The sequence below is a fragment of the Ambystoma mexicanum genome, chromosome 1p, assembly GCF_040938575.1.
Source record: "Ambystoma mexicanum isolate Mex_15411 chromosome 1p, UKY_AmexF1_1, whole genome shotgun sequence".
In the NCBI taxonomy this organism is placed as follows: Eukaryota; Metazoa; Chordata; class Amphibia; order Caudata; family Ambystomatidae; genus Ambystoma; species Ambystoma mexicanum.
The window spans coordinates 1,471,662,119-1,471,679,693 of record NC_090921.1 but is presented as its reverse complement, the minus strand read 5'-3'; positions in this window follow the sequence as shown (position 1 = coordinate 1,471,679,693).

Sequence of the window (17,575 nt, the reverse complement as noted above, 5' to 3'; positions counted from 1 at the left end):
GTCTGCTTTTGGGTTCTGTATAACAGATGCTGGGGAAGCACCATCCTGCGTCCAGTCATTAACTCAAATGGTGACATTTTAGTTGCAGATGAAGGGGTAGATCTGATGGCCATTAGGACAAGAGGTAATCGGATGTCCCAACTTGGCCCAGAATCTGCCACAAACTTTTTAAGATGCTCACAATGGTTTTGTTGTAACATTCTACTGCGCCCAAAAGAAACTGGCCGGTAATCAATGTGTAGTATCCTTTTAACCACCAGTATCTCCCACATCTTCGTCATTACTTCGCTGGTGAAATGGCTACCTCTGTCTGACTCAATCCTTTGGGGTAGTCGAAAACTCGAAAAGATGTGGTTGATCATCAGGGCAGCTGCTGTTTCTGCCTTGCAGTTTGGGGCCGGGAGACATTTCACCCATTTAGTAAATAAGCATGTCACAGTCAACATGTACTTATTCTCCCTAGAGGAGCGAATCACGCGCCCTATGAAGTCGACTTGCAAATCTGACCATGGCAGTGTCATCCCCCTCTTTTGGAGAGGCGCACGGTGTGTGAGGGATGTTGGCTGAAATTGTGCACACACAAGACACCCCTTCAAGTATTGGTCTCGGTCCTGCCCCATGTGTGGCCAGTATGCAACCTCTCTTAAGATTTCGAGTGTTGTCTGAAACCCCCTATGACCGGCTGTGGAAGCATCATGGGCGACTTAACATCAGGCTTCGGAATGAGGTAGGAACCACCCACTGATCATGACCAGCTTGGAATTTCCATACCAACAAACCGTCTTGGATTCTGAACATTTTTGGACATTTCATCAACACTTTAAGGTCCTCTTTCCCAATGTAATCGGTATCCGTCAGGGGAAAGTTCTCAGGGTCCTCGATGTGTTGGTAAAAACTTACCAATTATTGGATCCCCTTTCTGAGTCATAATCAGATCATCATCTGGGGTCCCCTTACTCCATTGTGCAGTTGAAAGATCATTGTGAGCATTTGTCTGGGACCTAGTGATAGCGGTGACCTGGATTTCCCCCAACAGGGACTCCATTTCTATTATATCCCCTTGGATGGCCCCGGTTTTGGCCAGCTGATCAGCTAAGTCATTTCTAGTTTTGTCTGGTCCCTCTACTTTGGAATGACCCTTGATCTTTTTCCAGTAGATGGTCATCCCATTCGAGGTGACCAGATCATCAATATTTTGGATTAACTTCCCATGCTTCAAGGGTTTGTTATTAGCACATAACATGCCTCTGGTTTTCCAATTAACCAGGTGCTCCACAAACCTGTTCCGTACATAATCCAAATCTGTGATTATGACCAGTTCGTGGAGTTGATGTTGGACAGCAGTGAGGATGGCTTGATGCACAGCCATCAACTCTGCCACCTGACTACTTCGGGGACCAATCTTGTACCCAGCAGAGGGTTCTGGGGACCCATTCTCCCATGCATTCCCTACGCAGGCCACAAGTTCTTTCTCCTCGTTGTTGTCAACATGGTAAGAACATCCATCCACATAGACAGTATGCATTCCCTCACACTTGTCTTCTTCAAAGACTTTGTGTGGGGAATTAAGATATGCCTCCATGTTGTCCTTGATTTTTAGACTTTCGTCCTCGAGACAGTTTTCTCTGGCACAATCATGCAAGTCAGCCAGACCTTGCGCGAGGGGACTCTTCTTGTTTTGGCCATATCTGACCTCCACAGGAAAGCCTTGCATTGACAAAATCCAGGAAGTAATCCGGGAATTACTCACATTTCCGGCCCGGAAATTGCAGAGGCTGGTGTGGAGTCTCCACTATGATGTGTTCCCCCTGGATAAACGGGCGGTAATTCTTCAATGCCCACACCATTGCCAGGAGTGCCTTCTCACAATCGTTGAATTTCTCCTCCACAGAGGATAAAGTTTTACTCGCATAGGAGATTACTTTATTGACCTTGTCATGCTTTTGATATAATACTGCAGTCAAGCATGTATTAGAGAACCCTGTCTCCAAGAAAAACTCCTTGTTTCTGACAGGGTAAGCTAGGCATGGCGCTTGTGAGAGGCTTCTTTTGAGCTGTCTTACTGCCTCGGATTGTTCTGGACCCCATTCCCACTTGATCCCCCCCCTTCAAGAGATGAATCAGGGGTCTAGTGATCTCTGCGTAGCCCTCAATGAACTTTCTACTGTAATTAGTCAGTCCAAGGAGGCTCTTTAGTTCCCGCAGAGTTGTGGGGTCCTTCAATTTCTGAAGTGCTTCCACTTTCTTTTCCTGGGGACAGAGACCCTGAGGAGTAATCTCATGCCCCAAGAAATTGACAGGGGTTCTACACCACTGTGCTTTCTGAAAGGAAAGTTTTGCTCCGGCGGCCCTCAACTGTGTCAGAACATAACGGATCTCCGCTATGTGTTCCTCCACAGTTGAGCTTTTGATGAGGACATCATCTACATAAGCCAGGTTACCCCTCGCACCCAGGTCGGGCATGGCCTTGTGTAGGAAAATGTTGAATTCATTGCCGGAGTTGAGATATCCGAAGGGAGTCCGGGTCCATGTGTACTGCTGGCCCCCAAAGGTAAAAGCCAGCTTGTATTGGTCCTCCCTACTGACAGGCATAGTCCAGTATCCATTGGTCAGGTCTATTGCAGTGAATACCTGTGACCCCTGGATCTGGGCCAGCCCTTCGTCAATGTAGGGAAGAGGCCATCGAGAAGTATGGACCCGTTTTTTGAGCTTCCTAAGGTCAGCGCAGAGTCTCCACTGGCCGTTTGGCTTCAATATTCCCAGCACCGGATTATTGAAGGTGCTGTGTACTGGACGGATTATCCCCCGGGACTCAAGGTTCTTAATTATCTCAGTAAGGGACTCCATGGATGCGAGAGGCAAGCGATATTGCTTCACAAACACTGGAGTCATGCCAGGGTCCGTGGGAATTGTTGTTGTGTGTTTGTCGGTGCGACCACAGTCATATGAGTCCACCGCAAAGAGATCTTGAAAATCCAAGAAAACTTGTTTCAACTTTTGCTTCTGCTCCAGAGTCACACAGGCATCAGCTAGGTTGACTCTCTCTTCAACCATCTGCCTAAAGCCTGGAAAGACTTCTGGTTTTGCTATCTCAGTGGCCTCCTCCAGCTGGGTGGAGAAGTCCCTGGTGAGAGTGCTGATTTGGACTGGTGGCTTCAGGTGGGAAAGGCAGCCCTCATGGACCTGGAAAATCACCTCTTCCCCTCAGAAGTCACAAGTCACATCTTCCTTACCATAAGGGCAGGAAGTGTACACCAGGAAGTTCCGCCCATGCCGGGTAAAGATCCTGTCTGGTGTTGTATGGTCATCACTGTCACTGTCAAAACAGTCCTTGGGGATTGGTCCTAACAGTTCATTTCCTAAATCAATGGAAGAATGTCGGTCATCAACCGCCATTCCAATGATGGTGCCTGTGGCTAGAGTAATACTCTGTAAATCGCTGTTATCCACCTCTATTGGAATGGTGTCATGTTCTATATTGACTAATGGTGTTGGGATTACCCCCAACCCTCGCTGTTGGAGAGAAGCATTTAGATGAATATAAGCATCAGGGTTTTTCAATGTATGTCCTTTTTTAACTTTCACTTCCAGGGAGAATTGTCGGGTCCTTTCGGGGATGGGGACTTCCTCTTTAATCTGAATTTCAACAGCATAAGGTAGCAATTGAGCTGACCTAAATGCTTTCTCTGGATCATCAAAGACCATGGGATTATCCGCTAATCGGGACCAAGCTTTGAAGTTTATTAGGTCCAAAGTAATGGCAAAGCGATTGAGAATGTCACTGCCTAAGTAAAAGGCGGCAGTGACGTCTCGCACGACCCAACAATTATGGACTATGCTCTTGTTGCCAATGGAGATTTTGAGCATACACCTGCTTGGCAGGAGATGTTTGGAATTGGGTGTTTCCAGATCCATTTCCCATTTGTCTATCAGTTTGAATGTGGGAATGGCTGGATCTTTTGGGAGTTGGTGGAACATGGCTTCGCTGATGAAGCTCTTACCGTTGTTCACACACACTCGGGCGAGAACAGAGTCCTTCCCATCATGTAACTGAACTGGGATGAACAACTGATCTCCAATTTGCTGAATATCAGCCAGACTCTGAGCTGATTTCACATCTTTCTGGACTATTGGAGTGGGAACGTCTGATTGTGGATTGGTAAAGAATTTCAGAGTGTTTACTTCCAGTGTGGAATACCACCTTAAACTGGAAGGAAGGTTGATTTTCAGAAATAGAGAGGACCCCCATCACCAGTCTGTTGTCCTACTGCTATTACTGTCACATCTGGAATGTGGTTGTTCTGGAAGTGAAATTCTACTTGGTCAGATTTTTGTTCAGCCATGTGGCATGTGCCGTTTAAACTAACATGGTTGACACTCTGTTTTAATTTTATTGGTCGACTAGTCTGGGTCCAGAGTAACTTGTTTACGCAATCTATTAGGGGTGACAACCTTCTCAGGAGGTCATTCCTTAGTAAACAAGGGGTGCCCTCTGGAGTCACTACTATGACCGGGTGTTTCACCTTGTGTCGCCCAATTTTAATGTCCAAGTCCGCAGTCCCCTTGACGGGAATTTCCTTCCCGTCAAAGTTCTGAAGTTGTCCAGGAAGAGAGGTGAGAGGAATTTGGTAATTCTCCCCCTCCCTTTATTCAGTTCATCAAAGGCCTTTCTGGACAGAAGGGTAGCTTGGGATCCAGTGTCCACCAGTGCCAAAATTGTACCCTCCCCCTGTACTTGTACCGGGGCATAGTATCTTCCCTCCTTCTCCTCAAGGGGGCACAGATAATGCACATTTCTGGACAACTGGTGGGCCAATTTTCTGGTTTTGGACATACAAAGAGAAGAGATTTGGGCAGAATTCTGTGGAGAGTTTTGGGAAACTGAAAGAAAAAGTTGTCAACTAGAAATGGGAGAAGTTTTGGGTTCCCCTGGTTCCGGTTCTGGGCCGCCCCCCCCCTTTTGGAGGCAGTCACCAGAATGGGTTTGAACCAGGGGATGCTGTTGGTTCTGGGATGAGATGATGGGCAGCGCTAGCTCAGTCCCCACATCTAACCAGTCTGTCTGTGAATCCCTTGGTACCCATTTTTCTTTGGGAGGAGTTCCCCCATCTCTGAAGGAGAAGATCCTTTTCCCAGGATCCTCTGAGGATCCCTCTCCCTCATATTGGAAGATCTGTACCTCCTCATCAAAGTGAGTTTTTCATGGGTAGGAGATTTTGTTTCCTGTTCCTGGGTTTCCAGAGTCTGTTCACAAGTGGGGAAGGAAGCTTCCTCCAAGGCTTTACACCCCCCTTCCCCATGTGCCTCCTCCCTGGGAACAAGTGGGTTATCGGGGTGCTGCCCCCGTCATTGTTCTGGAGCACCAGGCCCAGAGTTTGGGGCATTCTGCACCGGCATGCTCATCTGGGGGTTCTGTTGAGCACTCAGCATGCAACCCAGATCCTGTGCCATATTTTGGACCTGGCGCTCTAACTGTGAAACCCGCTCAGGCTGATACGGTGTTCTGTTTTCTCCCCTGGGCTGATCCCGGGAAGGCTAGCTATCCCTTCTCTGGTAGTACCCCGGGTTGGGAAGATTTGGGTACCCCTCCACCCTTGGCCTCCCCTCTCCCGGATTAGGTGGTCTGGGCTCAGGGAAGTGGGGAAAGAAGGATGGATGATTTTGGGGTTGGAAATTGGGTGGATACCTGGGAAAAATGTTCTGCCCAGGATTTGGTGAATTTCTGCCCTCCTGTGGGACGTTAGGAGGGAAGTTCCCTGGGTTAGGTGCTTGGCCGGATCCCGCCCCTTGGGCTGGAGGAGTCCACACATAACCCAGGATGGGTCGGTTTCCCTTGTAGCAGGGACTTACATAGTCAGGGGAGTGAGGGACCCCGTTTGTGGGACTACCTCCTTGACTCCCTGTCTGTGACTGGTCCGAGGGCCTCTGGGCTTGGAATTATTCTCTGCAGGCACGTTTTTAGGCCCCCCCATCTCCAAATCCAAAATTGGGGCAACCTTTATCTCTGCCACCTTAGCAGCAGCAGGGGTGCTGGTCGGTTTGGGGTTTTTCTGAGCATTACTTTTATTTTCTATGGGCTTCTGCACCTCATAGATTCGGGTGGCCTGTTCAATGACCCAGTCTAGTGACCTTTTCTCATGAAAATCTCTCACTAGCTGGGTCATGATGTATTTGGGCAAGGCATGGAAAAACGTATTTATAAACTCTTTACTCTCCGTGCGCACCCTTTTGGTAGTCTGCGCAAAAGCACGCTTCAACTCCTGCACAAATTCTTGTGGGGCCTGATCCTCCCCACATTGCAAATTGAAGGCTGCCTTGCGAGCCTCTTGGGGATTTCGGTGAACAGAAAAGTGTTTCAAGATGGCCGCCCTATATGTGCACCATCTTGAATGATTCTGGTCCTCCAGCCCCGCAAAGAAACTGGACTATTCTGGGGAGAATGTCCATTTTATGCACTGAATGCAGCTACTGCTGTCTTTCAAATGGAAAGTCTCCATCATTTGCTCAAAGAGCTCCAAGTGTTCCCAAACAGAATACTTGGAGTTCTTATGGTAAGGAGTGATGATGCTCCTTATTGCTTTGATCTGTTTTAATGGGTCCTTAAGCAAGACACTTTTTGCCTTATTGGCCTTCTTGGTTCGGGTAACCCTGGTCCATTCATCCCCTGACTCAGAAGCACTGCTCCCAGAGGTGCCCGTCTGATCTTCCAGGTTTTCCTGGATTCTGCGAGCCTGGGAATGGCTGGCAGAATGTGGGGACCTAGTCTCTTGTGTCCTGGGACGCGCAGAGGAGTCTTCAGATTCCTCCTTGCTGCCTGGATTAAATGGGTACCGCCCCCCCCCACCGACCTAACTGGGCGGAGGTTTTCAGAATGCCCTTAGAGGGCCTACTCTCTAGGGGTTCCCCATTAAATTGCACTGTACTTGGGTGCCCATACCCGGATGCCCGCCCATCCATTCTTGGGAGGTACTGGCCTATGAGCCCCATACTTCTGACTGGATAGTAATCTGCCATCCCCGTGGCCCTGGGCTCATGTGCGCCATGGGAGGTTATGCTCAGGTGTTTCCCTTTCCCAGCGAACCTCATCTCTATCAGCCCCTGCTCCATGTTGCCCTGCCAGAGCCTGTGCTTTCAGTTCCTCAATCAAGGCCTTACTAGACTTTATCAGTCTCTCCTGCATGGCTACCTGTTGCTGGAGCCTATCATTGTGCTGACAGAGAGCCTCACTCTCTCTCTGTGCTTCCTGGTTTGTCCTGGAGTACTGGGCCAGTCTTTGCTGCAGGAGGGTTACCTCCTGGGTACCGTCCCTACTGGCCTGCTCCTTTCTATCCAGAGCATCCTCCACCCTCCTGGTGTGCTCTAACAAGTTCTGGTGCTCTTTTTGGAGGTCACCCAGTCCCTGGAGGGCCAGGTGATTTTCTTCCATTTTCTTTTTTAAGTGGCAGACTTCCTGGCCTAAGGTATCCCTTTCCTGAGTAAGAGCCTGCATCTGTGCCGCCAGGTCATCCCTCTGCCTTTGAAGGGCACCAGCTTTCTGGCGCTCTTCATCAAACTCTGCCAGGGTATCCAGATCTTTCAAAATCAATGTATTGCTCTCTGCCTTCTCCCTATCTAGGTGACTTTGCAGGGTGACTACCTGCTCTGCGCATGCCCTGTTGAAGTCCAGTTATTGCTCCAGCTTTTTCTGGCTCTGTAGTAGGGAGTCCAAACCTTCTTGGTACTCCTTCTGCAAGGCCAAAAATCTCGTATCCTGGTCTGCCTTTTCCTGTTGCAGGATATCCATATCCTCCTTTATTTTAATGATATACTGTCTGCTATCATTTTCTGACTACTGGCTCCTGTGCAGCCTCTGCTCATAAGAGTCCAGGTCAGATTGGGCCTTCTCTAATGCCATCAGTTGCCTATTTGCCAGATCTTGGCCTTCAGCACATTTGTCCTGTATGGCTCCCATATATAAATATAAATATGCTGCTATCCTGAAAATCTTGTGCTCATCCTTGGCTTTAGGGTCCATGTATAGTTCACTCAGGGCCATGTGTAAGGGGCCCTGGTCTCTCCAGATATCTAACTCAGTTGCAGTGACCTGTTGTGTGATTGCCTGCACCCACACCTTCTGATCCTGTTCCGTCCATTCGCCTCTCACAAATAGCTTATGTAAAAGGTGCTCTCTGGCTATTTTGATATCTACCAATGTCGTCATTCTGGAAATTGATTTCCTTCCTGACTTACAGAAGTTTGTATTTTATTTTGCAAAACACACCGTTTCCTTAGAGTGTTCCTTTTTGAGGGGTGCTTTCACAGCGTGACACAGCGTAGTAGCCCAACAGGATTTATGTATCCTATCAGTTAGCACACTGTATTAAGCTGCACAAGTGGTAGACCTAATCCAGATGTCCCGTTACGAGCCCCCACTTTGTAAATGACTTCAATCCAGCAATCCAACTAAGCCAATGCCTAGTCTGGGATGCCCAATGGAAGCCCTTATTTATATATTTTGATGTCAAGTTCTTAAATCTGGATGATGAACCCTTATATAACGCCCCTCTCTTTGAATCCCCCTGACTTCACTGAGCCAAGAAGTAGGGTTGTTTTGTAAATTAAATGGTTTATTTGAAAAATTCAACAATATATATATATCACACTTTTATGAATACATTAATATTTGATAACTTATGAATATAATAGTGATCAACAATGGGTAATATTACAAGAGCACACTCTCTTTAATCAATGAGAAGTTGGTATAGAAAGAATAAGGTAGCAGAGACTACGTGTATGGTTTCAAGGAAATGCAAGATGGGAAAGAATGCAGCACAGAAATAAACTTGATATGGTTTCAACAAGAGATAATATGATCACGTTTTCCCTTGTGACAACTCACTCCCCCCCTTAGGCAATATAAAGAGATGGAAAGAAGAGCACACAGTTTTCAGGAATACAATAAAATGCAGTTCAAATTCCAGTTCCCCCCAGAAAGCTTAGAGAAAACTGGTATGCTTTAAAAAGGCAAGAATACTTTTAAATGTGATTGCAATGAAGTGAAAATTATGCTAAAAATAATTTTAATTCACTAAAGGAGATTCAGGGTAGGTGATAGTGACTTTGAATGGGGACAGGTCAACACTAGCAATGATTCGTGAGTGATTATCAGGTTGAAAACGAAATTCAGCAGTTGCAAGCAAAAGACAGCAATTTTAACAGGAGCTAATTTTTCAATTCGCTGCACTTTTTCCAAGTGCGTAAAGCGCGATTACGGAAAAACTATAAGGAGTTGGAATGTCGTTTTGGGTGTGTTGGAAAGCTTAGGATCTTAGCTTTAAATTGACAGTTGAATCTTGTGCGGTTCAAAAGATACAGACGCTTTTGTGGAGGTAGATTTTCAAAAATAAAGTAAATCTTTCAGAATGACAGATGACTCTTTTACTGATTTGAAATCACAGAATGGACACACAATTCCGATGTAAGTCTGGTCAGGTTGAAATGGTTTAAATAAGATTATTTTACACTAAGAGATTGGTTCTGTACAATTCTTAGACTGGACACTCACTCCTAGTTTTGGACTGGAATGGGCTTGGGACTGCACTCTTGCCACAGGAAAGGGTCAGGCACTGTTTCTGCTCACAGCGTGCTCTCTGGTCTGCTATCGGCACCGCACAGCGGTCTGGTCGGTCTGGATACAGCACTGCTCTCTCTGGATTTCGGTTCTGGCACGGGGTTCTGGGCCAGAAGCGAACGGCACGGCAAGGCTGTTGAATAGTTTGGTTAGGTTGCTGGATTCTGGGGCCTCTGAAAAGGATTCAGCTTGTGTATTAGGCCTCTTTTCTCCAAGGTTCTAGAGTTTAGTTCTAGAGTTTGGAAAACAATTTTTCATAACCAAACATGCTTCCCAGGTACACAAGTTGTTGAAATTACATGTACACATCACAAATTAATTAAGACGGGTCTCTGTTCAACCCTGCTCTTTCTAAGAGCTTGGGTTCAGAAATGACAACTTATTAGCGATTTTCGTGGGTTTCGCACCAAACCTTACACAGAGGTACACACCCTCTCTGTGCATATTACTGTATGTTTGCATTTTTCTAGTATAAACACAGTGTCTACAATATTTTATAAATCCAGGGTTTGGTCTTAGAGCATCCCACGGCGTCCAGCTTAGTTGTGAATTGTGAGTGAAGGTGTCATTTTAAGAATCTCAAAATTGTACATTTCTATCAGCTGGTTACAATTAGTTATCAGTATTCTTATAAAACATATATTTGCCTTCACTTCAGTACACCCATTGGTTTGTCCCCACCCCTAGAAACTTGGCTTGACTCAGAGGTCACATGTCTTATTTCTCCTAGAGCAGTTGTTGTGGTCACACCTCAAATCAGCGTATTCTATTCATCCCAAAGCCCCCATTGTCTTGTTTTCCTGCTAGCATACCAGGGTGCCACTCTCCATCTGATTAACAGGGCCATGCGATTTCCTGCCTTGTTGCTGAGAAGACTAGGTGTGAAGAGTTCTCATAGAAAGGCAAGCCTTTTGAAGTCTCAGCTAACTCAGGTTACTGTTTAGCTTCTGAAATACAGGTCTCCTGTCAGAATTTAGATCACCAGCGCCGGTCAGTGGCATTCACCGGTATTGCACCCATTTTTGACATCTGTCTATCTTTAAAAGGGGATTTTACTTTGATAGCATATGATTCTTGATGATATTGTATTGATGTGGATTCTTGCAGTAGAGTAATGTAGAACACCCAACAAGAAGTTGTATCGTTTTGGTGGTTTTGTGAGCCATGATTTTAGCAATTTTAACGATCAAGAAAATGCATTCCCAAACAGCTCTGGGTTGCTTTTGGCAATTAGTATTGCTATTTCCAGGTGGTTTCAGGCTACTGTGTGGGTATCCCAATGGTGGTTCTAGGCAGTGATCTCCTGTGTTCACTGACATGGCAAAAGTCGGTGGCAGCCTATTTTTCAGATTTTTACTGCGCATTTTTTGGATGATCTCTGGCGAGCAGCATGCTTTCCGGCGGCCATTATGATGTTTCTGCTGCCAGCAATGTTGTAGGGCTTGGATGAGTGGGTTCAAACATCCCACAGAAGGCGGGGATGATGTTGACTTGCCTAACGTATGTGAAAATCCTCCAAGAGTGATCGGTTTAGTCACCAACACAATAAGGGAGGACCATGGGCTTGAGGATTGCTCAATTATATTTTCCTTTAACATTTTTCTAACCTTGTCAATCACTACCTGCTTTCGTGTTTCTGGGAGTTTGTATGGCTTCAAATGGACCACTTTCCTCTTTGAGTTCTGATATAGTGGTAAGTATCATGTACTCTCCATGGTTTCTCACAAAATACATCAGGGTATGCAGTAATAAGGTTGTTCAAATCCCTTTGCTTATCCTTAGGTAGTTCTTGGGGAATAAATTGTAAATTGTCAATCTTCTCGGGTACCAGACAGGATAATATAGTGGAGGTAGTAGGAGAAGGATTTTCTTTCCACTCTTTCAGGAGATTTACGTGGCAGAGGTTGGTCTTTTGCCATATATCTGGTTGGGCTATTTTATAGGTACAGGTTCTTGTTTGCTCTAGTGCCTCATAAGGCCTGCGCCACTTTAAACAAGTTTATTTTCAAAGGTAGGTAAAAGGACTAACACTTTCTGACATACTGAAAATGACCTTAGATTTGTCTTCTTGTCATAGGTACGTTTTGTTGGGCTTGAGCTTTCTCCATATGAGTGTGGACTAGACTTTGGACAAGTTTCGTATGCTCTCGGAATCAGGTAGCTGCCTGTGAGAGGGGTATTGGTGCCTCTTCTCTTTCTTCCGAGATCTCACTGAGCATGTCTAAGACATCTCTTGGTTCTATACCATAGAGTAACTCAAAAGGGCAGAATCCGGTGGATGCCTGAGGGGTCTTTCTCACTGCAAACAGGGCCTACGGGATCATATGATCTCAGTCCTTCCCATCCTCCTCTACTAACTTTCTCAGAATCATTTTGAGGGTCTCATTAAATCTCTCCACCAACCGTCCATTTGGGGGTGGTAAACTGAGGTTCTTAATGTGCTAATGTGTAGTAATTCCTTAACTTGCCACATGAGTTTCCTCATGAAATTGGATCGCTGATCTGTTGGAATTTCCTTGGGGAAATCAACCCTAGAAAAGAATGGTAGCAGGTTTTTTAAAATGTGCTGAGTTTTGTTGTTCCGCATGGGGAAGGCTTCTGGTACCAGGTAGCGTAATCATTGCCCAATGTAGAGGTTTCAAACAGTCCAATAATATTCATTCCGTTTCTAGAGAAAATAACTTCTATTATTGGTAGTGGGTTTGGAGGGGAAGGTAAGGGAAAATGTCAGCTGGTGTTTTGGCATATCTCACATGACTGAATGAAGTTCACTGTCAGCATGGATACCCAGCCAATAGAATTTCCTACTGATGTGAGCTTGTGTTTTAGATTGTCCCAAGTGTCCCGCTGTCAAGTGAGAGTGTGCAATCTCTAGCACGATCCTATGATGGGTATTGGGTATTACTAATTGAGTTTTACTTAGGCCTTCCCTGGAGTTTTCCCTTCTATATAGTAATCCCTGCTTCAGGAACAAAAAAGGGACTCCCCTTTTCTTGTCCTTCTCCCTCAGGACTCACTTGCAAGAAAGCTTCTGTGAGTACTGGTTCATTTCGCTAGGCGAAAGCTAGGTCAGGGAGGATGGTAGGTTCATCTTCCCCTTTTGCTCCAGTGGTATGTATCTCATTGGCCTCACCAAAGCCTAAGTTACCTCTCTCGGTTTCCTCGGGTTCAGTTTTTTCCTCTTAACAGGGAAATAGAGCTTTAACAAGAATTCCCTGCCCAATTTTGTCCCCAAGACTTATTTCAAGTGGGTCTCGCCATGGTTGTGTAAAATAACTTTTATGTCTCCCTGAAAGTCTGGATCTATTCTATAACGCCTGCCAGGACATCCAGATCAAATTTCCAGTCTAGGCCAGACTTTGGGGACAGTAGCAACCCGCAGGGGGGTATTAGAACTAAGTCAATGGAAATCATCCCTCTTTTCCAGAGAGGGATGGCGGCCTCTCTGCTGCTACATATATCAAAGCCTATGGATTATTTTGTGGCGACAGAGGGGTCTGAGGCTATGTGGCTAAGATTATCAAAGTTTAGTGTCCCCCAATTTGTCTCAATTGAGTCGTATCCCACCTTTGACACCATATATAAGGGAGGCATGGTATCACAAGTGTGACACTGACACAAGATTTACAAGTTTCAAAACCTTTATTAGATTTTTGGGCTTTGGAAAAACGCCTAAGTTGCCCTATAGCTATGATGGGAGTAGTCTTTACCATCAAATAATAAAAGAAAATACAGTCCTAGTCAGTCTATGTCAAAACAAAATGGACTATACTAACAAAACCATCTGCCTGCCCTATCTCTTATACAAAACATGCATAAAGGGGAATGTGTATGCAAAGGAAAGTCAGTGTTATAACATAATGAATCAAGGTGGCTGAGTCAGCTCTCCTCCCTACGTTGGACAGCACGGATTAAGGCAGCCCCCGTAAACCGGATGACTCACTCTGGCTCAGGTTCTTAAAAAAAAGGCAGTTCAAAATGTGGATCGAGGCCCGCTTGGCCTTCCACGTTAAAGTCACTTATTTCAGCTTTCCAAAAGTTCAGGTAGCTCTCTCTCTGGGTAAGACCTCTCAAAGTATCAATAGTTCACATAGGTCTCCCTCAGTCCGGCTCAGACGTTTCAAACAAAAAGTACCTAATTCATCGTAGATCTCCCTCAGCTGGTCTCGGACCTCGTAATCACAGCACCTACAGGGGTTCCCTTCCTGACTTTGCCTAACCTGATTAAGGGGACATGTCAATTGAGATATGTAAGTGTTAGTCTCTTTACTCTCAGTTGCCCCCTTCCTCTGCCCAGTGTTTGTGTAGAAAGGGGGGGGTTGGGACATTGGAGAATCCTATAAAATAGAATGGGGTATGGGCACTAAAAAGGGGGGATACCACTTCTCATCTCTCCAACCTCTCGAAGATCCCCCACCCCCTAGGTGATCCTCCCACACTGGTCCACACCCAGGGTCTGGATCCAAAGGCGATCGCCGTGCCCTGGCCACCTGAGAGATCCCGGGATCTGTAAGTGAGAGACTCTTTGGTTTCTCACAGTACCTCCTGAGCTATGATTGCTGTTCCTGGTGCATTTCTGACATATCATGGTTTCTTGCCTAATTTATGGCAGCACCCAATTTAATATGTGTATGGCAGTTAGACATGAATCAGCTTATATTACATTTGTATTACTATGCATACTGATACTGGGGGTGTCAAAGTTCATGTGACATATCTTCCTGCAAGGTTGACTGGGTCAAAGTTCATGTGTGATGTCATGGGAGGCAGGGTTGAAGGCTGCACAATGGCACTTCTGCTACCCTATGCATTTTGATGAATTAACCCCACTGGTATGAGCACTTTATTTTACACCTATATGAGATGTTAGCACCTACCAATGAGCCTGCGGATTCCATTGGAACCCACGAGTATATTCCACCTGCAGGAGCGTAATTTGCAGGGAGCGTTTAATTTTTGCAAAAAGAGGCAACGAACTGAAGAGTAAAGGCTATTCTGCCTTGTTGCACCCTTTAGCTTTGATTGCCACCTTGAAAATGTTGGAAATTGCATGCATTGGGCATTACAGTACACAGGTGCAAACGTTGGTGGTCCTCTGCCTGCAATTTGTATTTGTTATAAATATGCGCCCCAAAGGGCTCATTTTCTAGACCTGTGAGTGCAAACGGAAGGTGTGGAAACACGATGTTATCCATTTAGACCGCACTTTTATATTCGGTGGCATGTTAGAGCCATTTGACGGTGTAGAAGGATCATGAGGTGGCCGTGCATTGCCTTCTATGACTTCGAGTGGCAGATGGTTTAATGCCTGCCGAGGTTTTCCTGCAGGCATTAAGCCAATGGATTCCTGTGGAATCAACCTGTTTTAGTACCGGATAAAAGCAAGTGGATTCCATTGTAAATGCCGTCTGCAAAGAGTGATATGCAGGCTGTATTTACAAGTTCCATCAAAAGGAGTATATAATGAAAGTGTTGCAGCGATTTCGCCTGGTATTACCATTTTATTCAACATTAACTTTTGTAAAAGTTGAACTTTGCATGCCAACAGCACACACGTTCTAACTTTGGTAGACAACTGCATGCATTTAACACGTTATATTAAATGACCCCCCCCCCACCCCTCAAACGAAATCTCCCTGGACAGTGTTGCAATACCCGCAGGTGAGAAAGAAAAAAGAGCTATACAAGTTACTTGCATCGCAAACTCAGTGCAGCAGTGTCTGCTACAGACACAGTGATGTAGCCATTGCAGTGGGAGGAGATGACGCCCCCGCCCCCCTCCCACGGTCTCCACAGTGGAGAGAATCAGGACATTTTGAAGCAGTTGCAGATTTTTCCACAGCTGCTCCCTCTATGAGTGCCATGTGCTAGAAAGGATCCCAGCCGCTCCCATATCAGGCCTTTTGGGAAGAGATTTTTCTTTCCACACTTGTCTTTGTTTCCGTCTCAGCTCTTGTTAAGTATTAAGAGTGATTGATGTGAAAATGTGTACTTCATGCATAAGAAGACGATGTATACCTTTTTCAAATGATGGCTACAGGCAGATGTGTTTATCATACAATCTTTACTGGGGGTTTCTAATTCTTGTGCTTATTTGGGCGTTTAGCACAGTTTAAGAAAAGCGAAATTTTCCCAATGTCTAGTGTGAAATAGCTTACCTTTCCTTGCTTGTGGGCTCATAAAAAAGAAAAAAAAAATCTATGGGCCTCGTTACGAGTCCGGCGGTAAAACCGCCTGGTTACCGCCAGACTCGTATTACCATTCCGCCTCCGTCATTCCCGGAATTACCGGGCCATTACAACCCCGGTTTTCTGGGAATCACGAAGGTGGAATGGTGTTAATCCCCATTCCCATTGAGTCCTATGGGACTCAATGGGAATGGGGATCATGGAAACACCGGCAGCTTCTCGCAATGCTGCCGGTGTTTCCTCGTCCGCCTGCAGGCGGGCGGTGTTAAACCCGCCAGGTCAGACCTGGCGGGAACATCATCTCCCGCCTGCAGGAGTTGTGATCGCCCGGCATGGAAACAACGGTGGCGGCAGGTTTACCGCCACCGTTGTTTCCATACCGGGCGATTTGTAATGAGGTCCTATGTGTAGTCCGTGTGTGTGTGTGTGTGTTTTGTGTGTCTGACTGTTGGGGCAAATGTGCAGTTTGTGGACAAAGCGACTCAATTCGGGAACTGGGGTAGCACAGGCATATGTTGAGTCAGACTGAAAGATTTGGATTTGGGCACTAACACCATGGCACGAGGGCAGCCAGGGCATATATTGATGAGACAGACCTCAGGTTAATTTCAATTCAATTAGTAAACTTTATTTCAGAGACATGCTCCTTAAAAGTACATAATAAATAGCAGTAATGGAACATAAAACATTTACAATGATGTCATCAAAATTCCAAGATAAAAACATCTAAAAAATAAATATGCCAACTACAAATAAATCACAATTCAAAAGACAGTCCAATTTTACGAGATCATGGCATGTTCACACCAAGCAGAATTTAAAACATCTTGTGATACACAAGCAGGTATGGTAATCAGTTAGAAGCAATACATGTAACAAAGCAGGACTGCATTGCCTAAACCCTCTCTCACACAGTTGAGGCAGCAGAAAACGATGCTATATAGTCGAGTATAAGGAACAGAAGAAGATAAAATGCGTTGTTGTTTCTATGGCTCCCGACTCACAAAAACGCTTTCAACAACACCTGACCAAGGACTAATTCCAAATGACGCGCATACCGAAGCACAGACCTCGCAGTACTGTGCTACTGTAAAAAAAAAATGGCAGCTCAATACAGGCTACCTACACCGCACCGCTGCTCTTAAGCTAATCATGCGCTTTAAACAATAAAGAGAGAAACACTGAATTTCTGTGGTGTCACTTGCCCTTCAATGGCCCACCTAAAACAACAACGCCTCGCTCGGGGTCTGAAATGGCTTAATAAATTGAGATGAAACATTAATTCTAAAGTTAGTAGATAGTCACCTGTATTAGAATAAGGGGCGTTGCATGTTAATACTGTATTTTTTCGTTTATCCCATAGACCATTCATGACAGTAGAACTAATTATAGGTTTGGAGTTCTCCGAGAGGATTTCAGGCTCCTCATACAAGGCTAAACCACCTGTTGGTTTGAACGTCTGTTGTAATGTTGACAGCCAAGTGATTGTGTGGATGGAACAGTCCTGCTGGATGTCTTAATAATAGCCTTTTGTCAGGAAAGCTTTGGAGTTGTTCCAAATAAAAGCTCAGAACATTACGGGCTAACAGACTATACATATATGACACAAAAGGGACACGCATTTTGGTGTATATCTTAAAAGAGGAAGTAGTCCTGTGCACCCCTAGGACTCTACACAAAGACTGGTTTTCCGCTACTTGCAGCTTATCTGCTTCAATGTATCGCCATAAGCCTGCTCCATACCTTGCTATGGCAGCTGATTTTACCTTATATA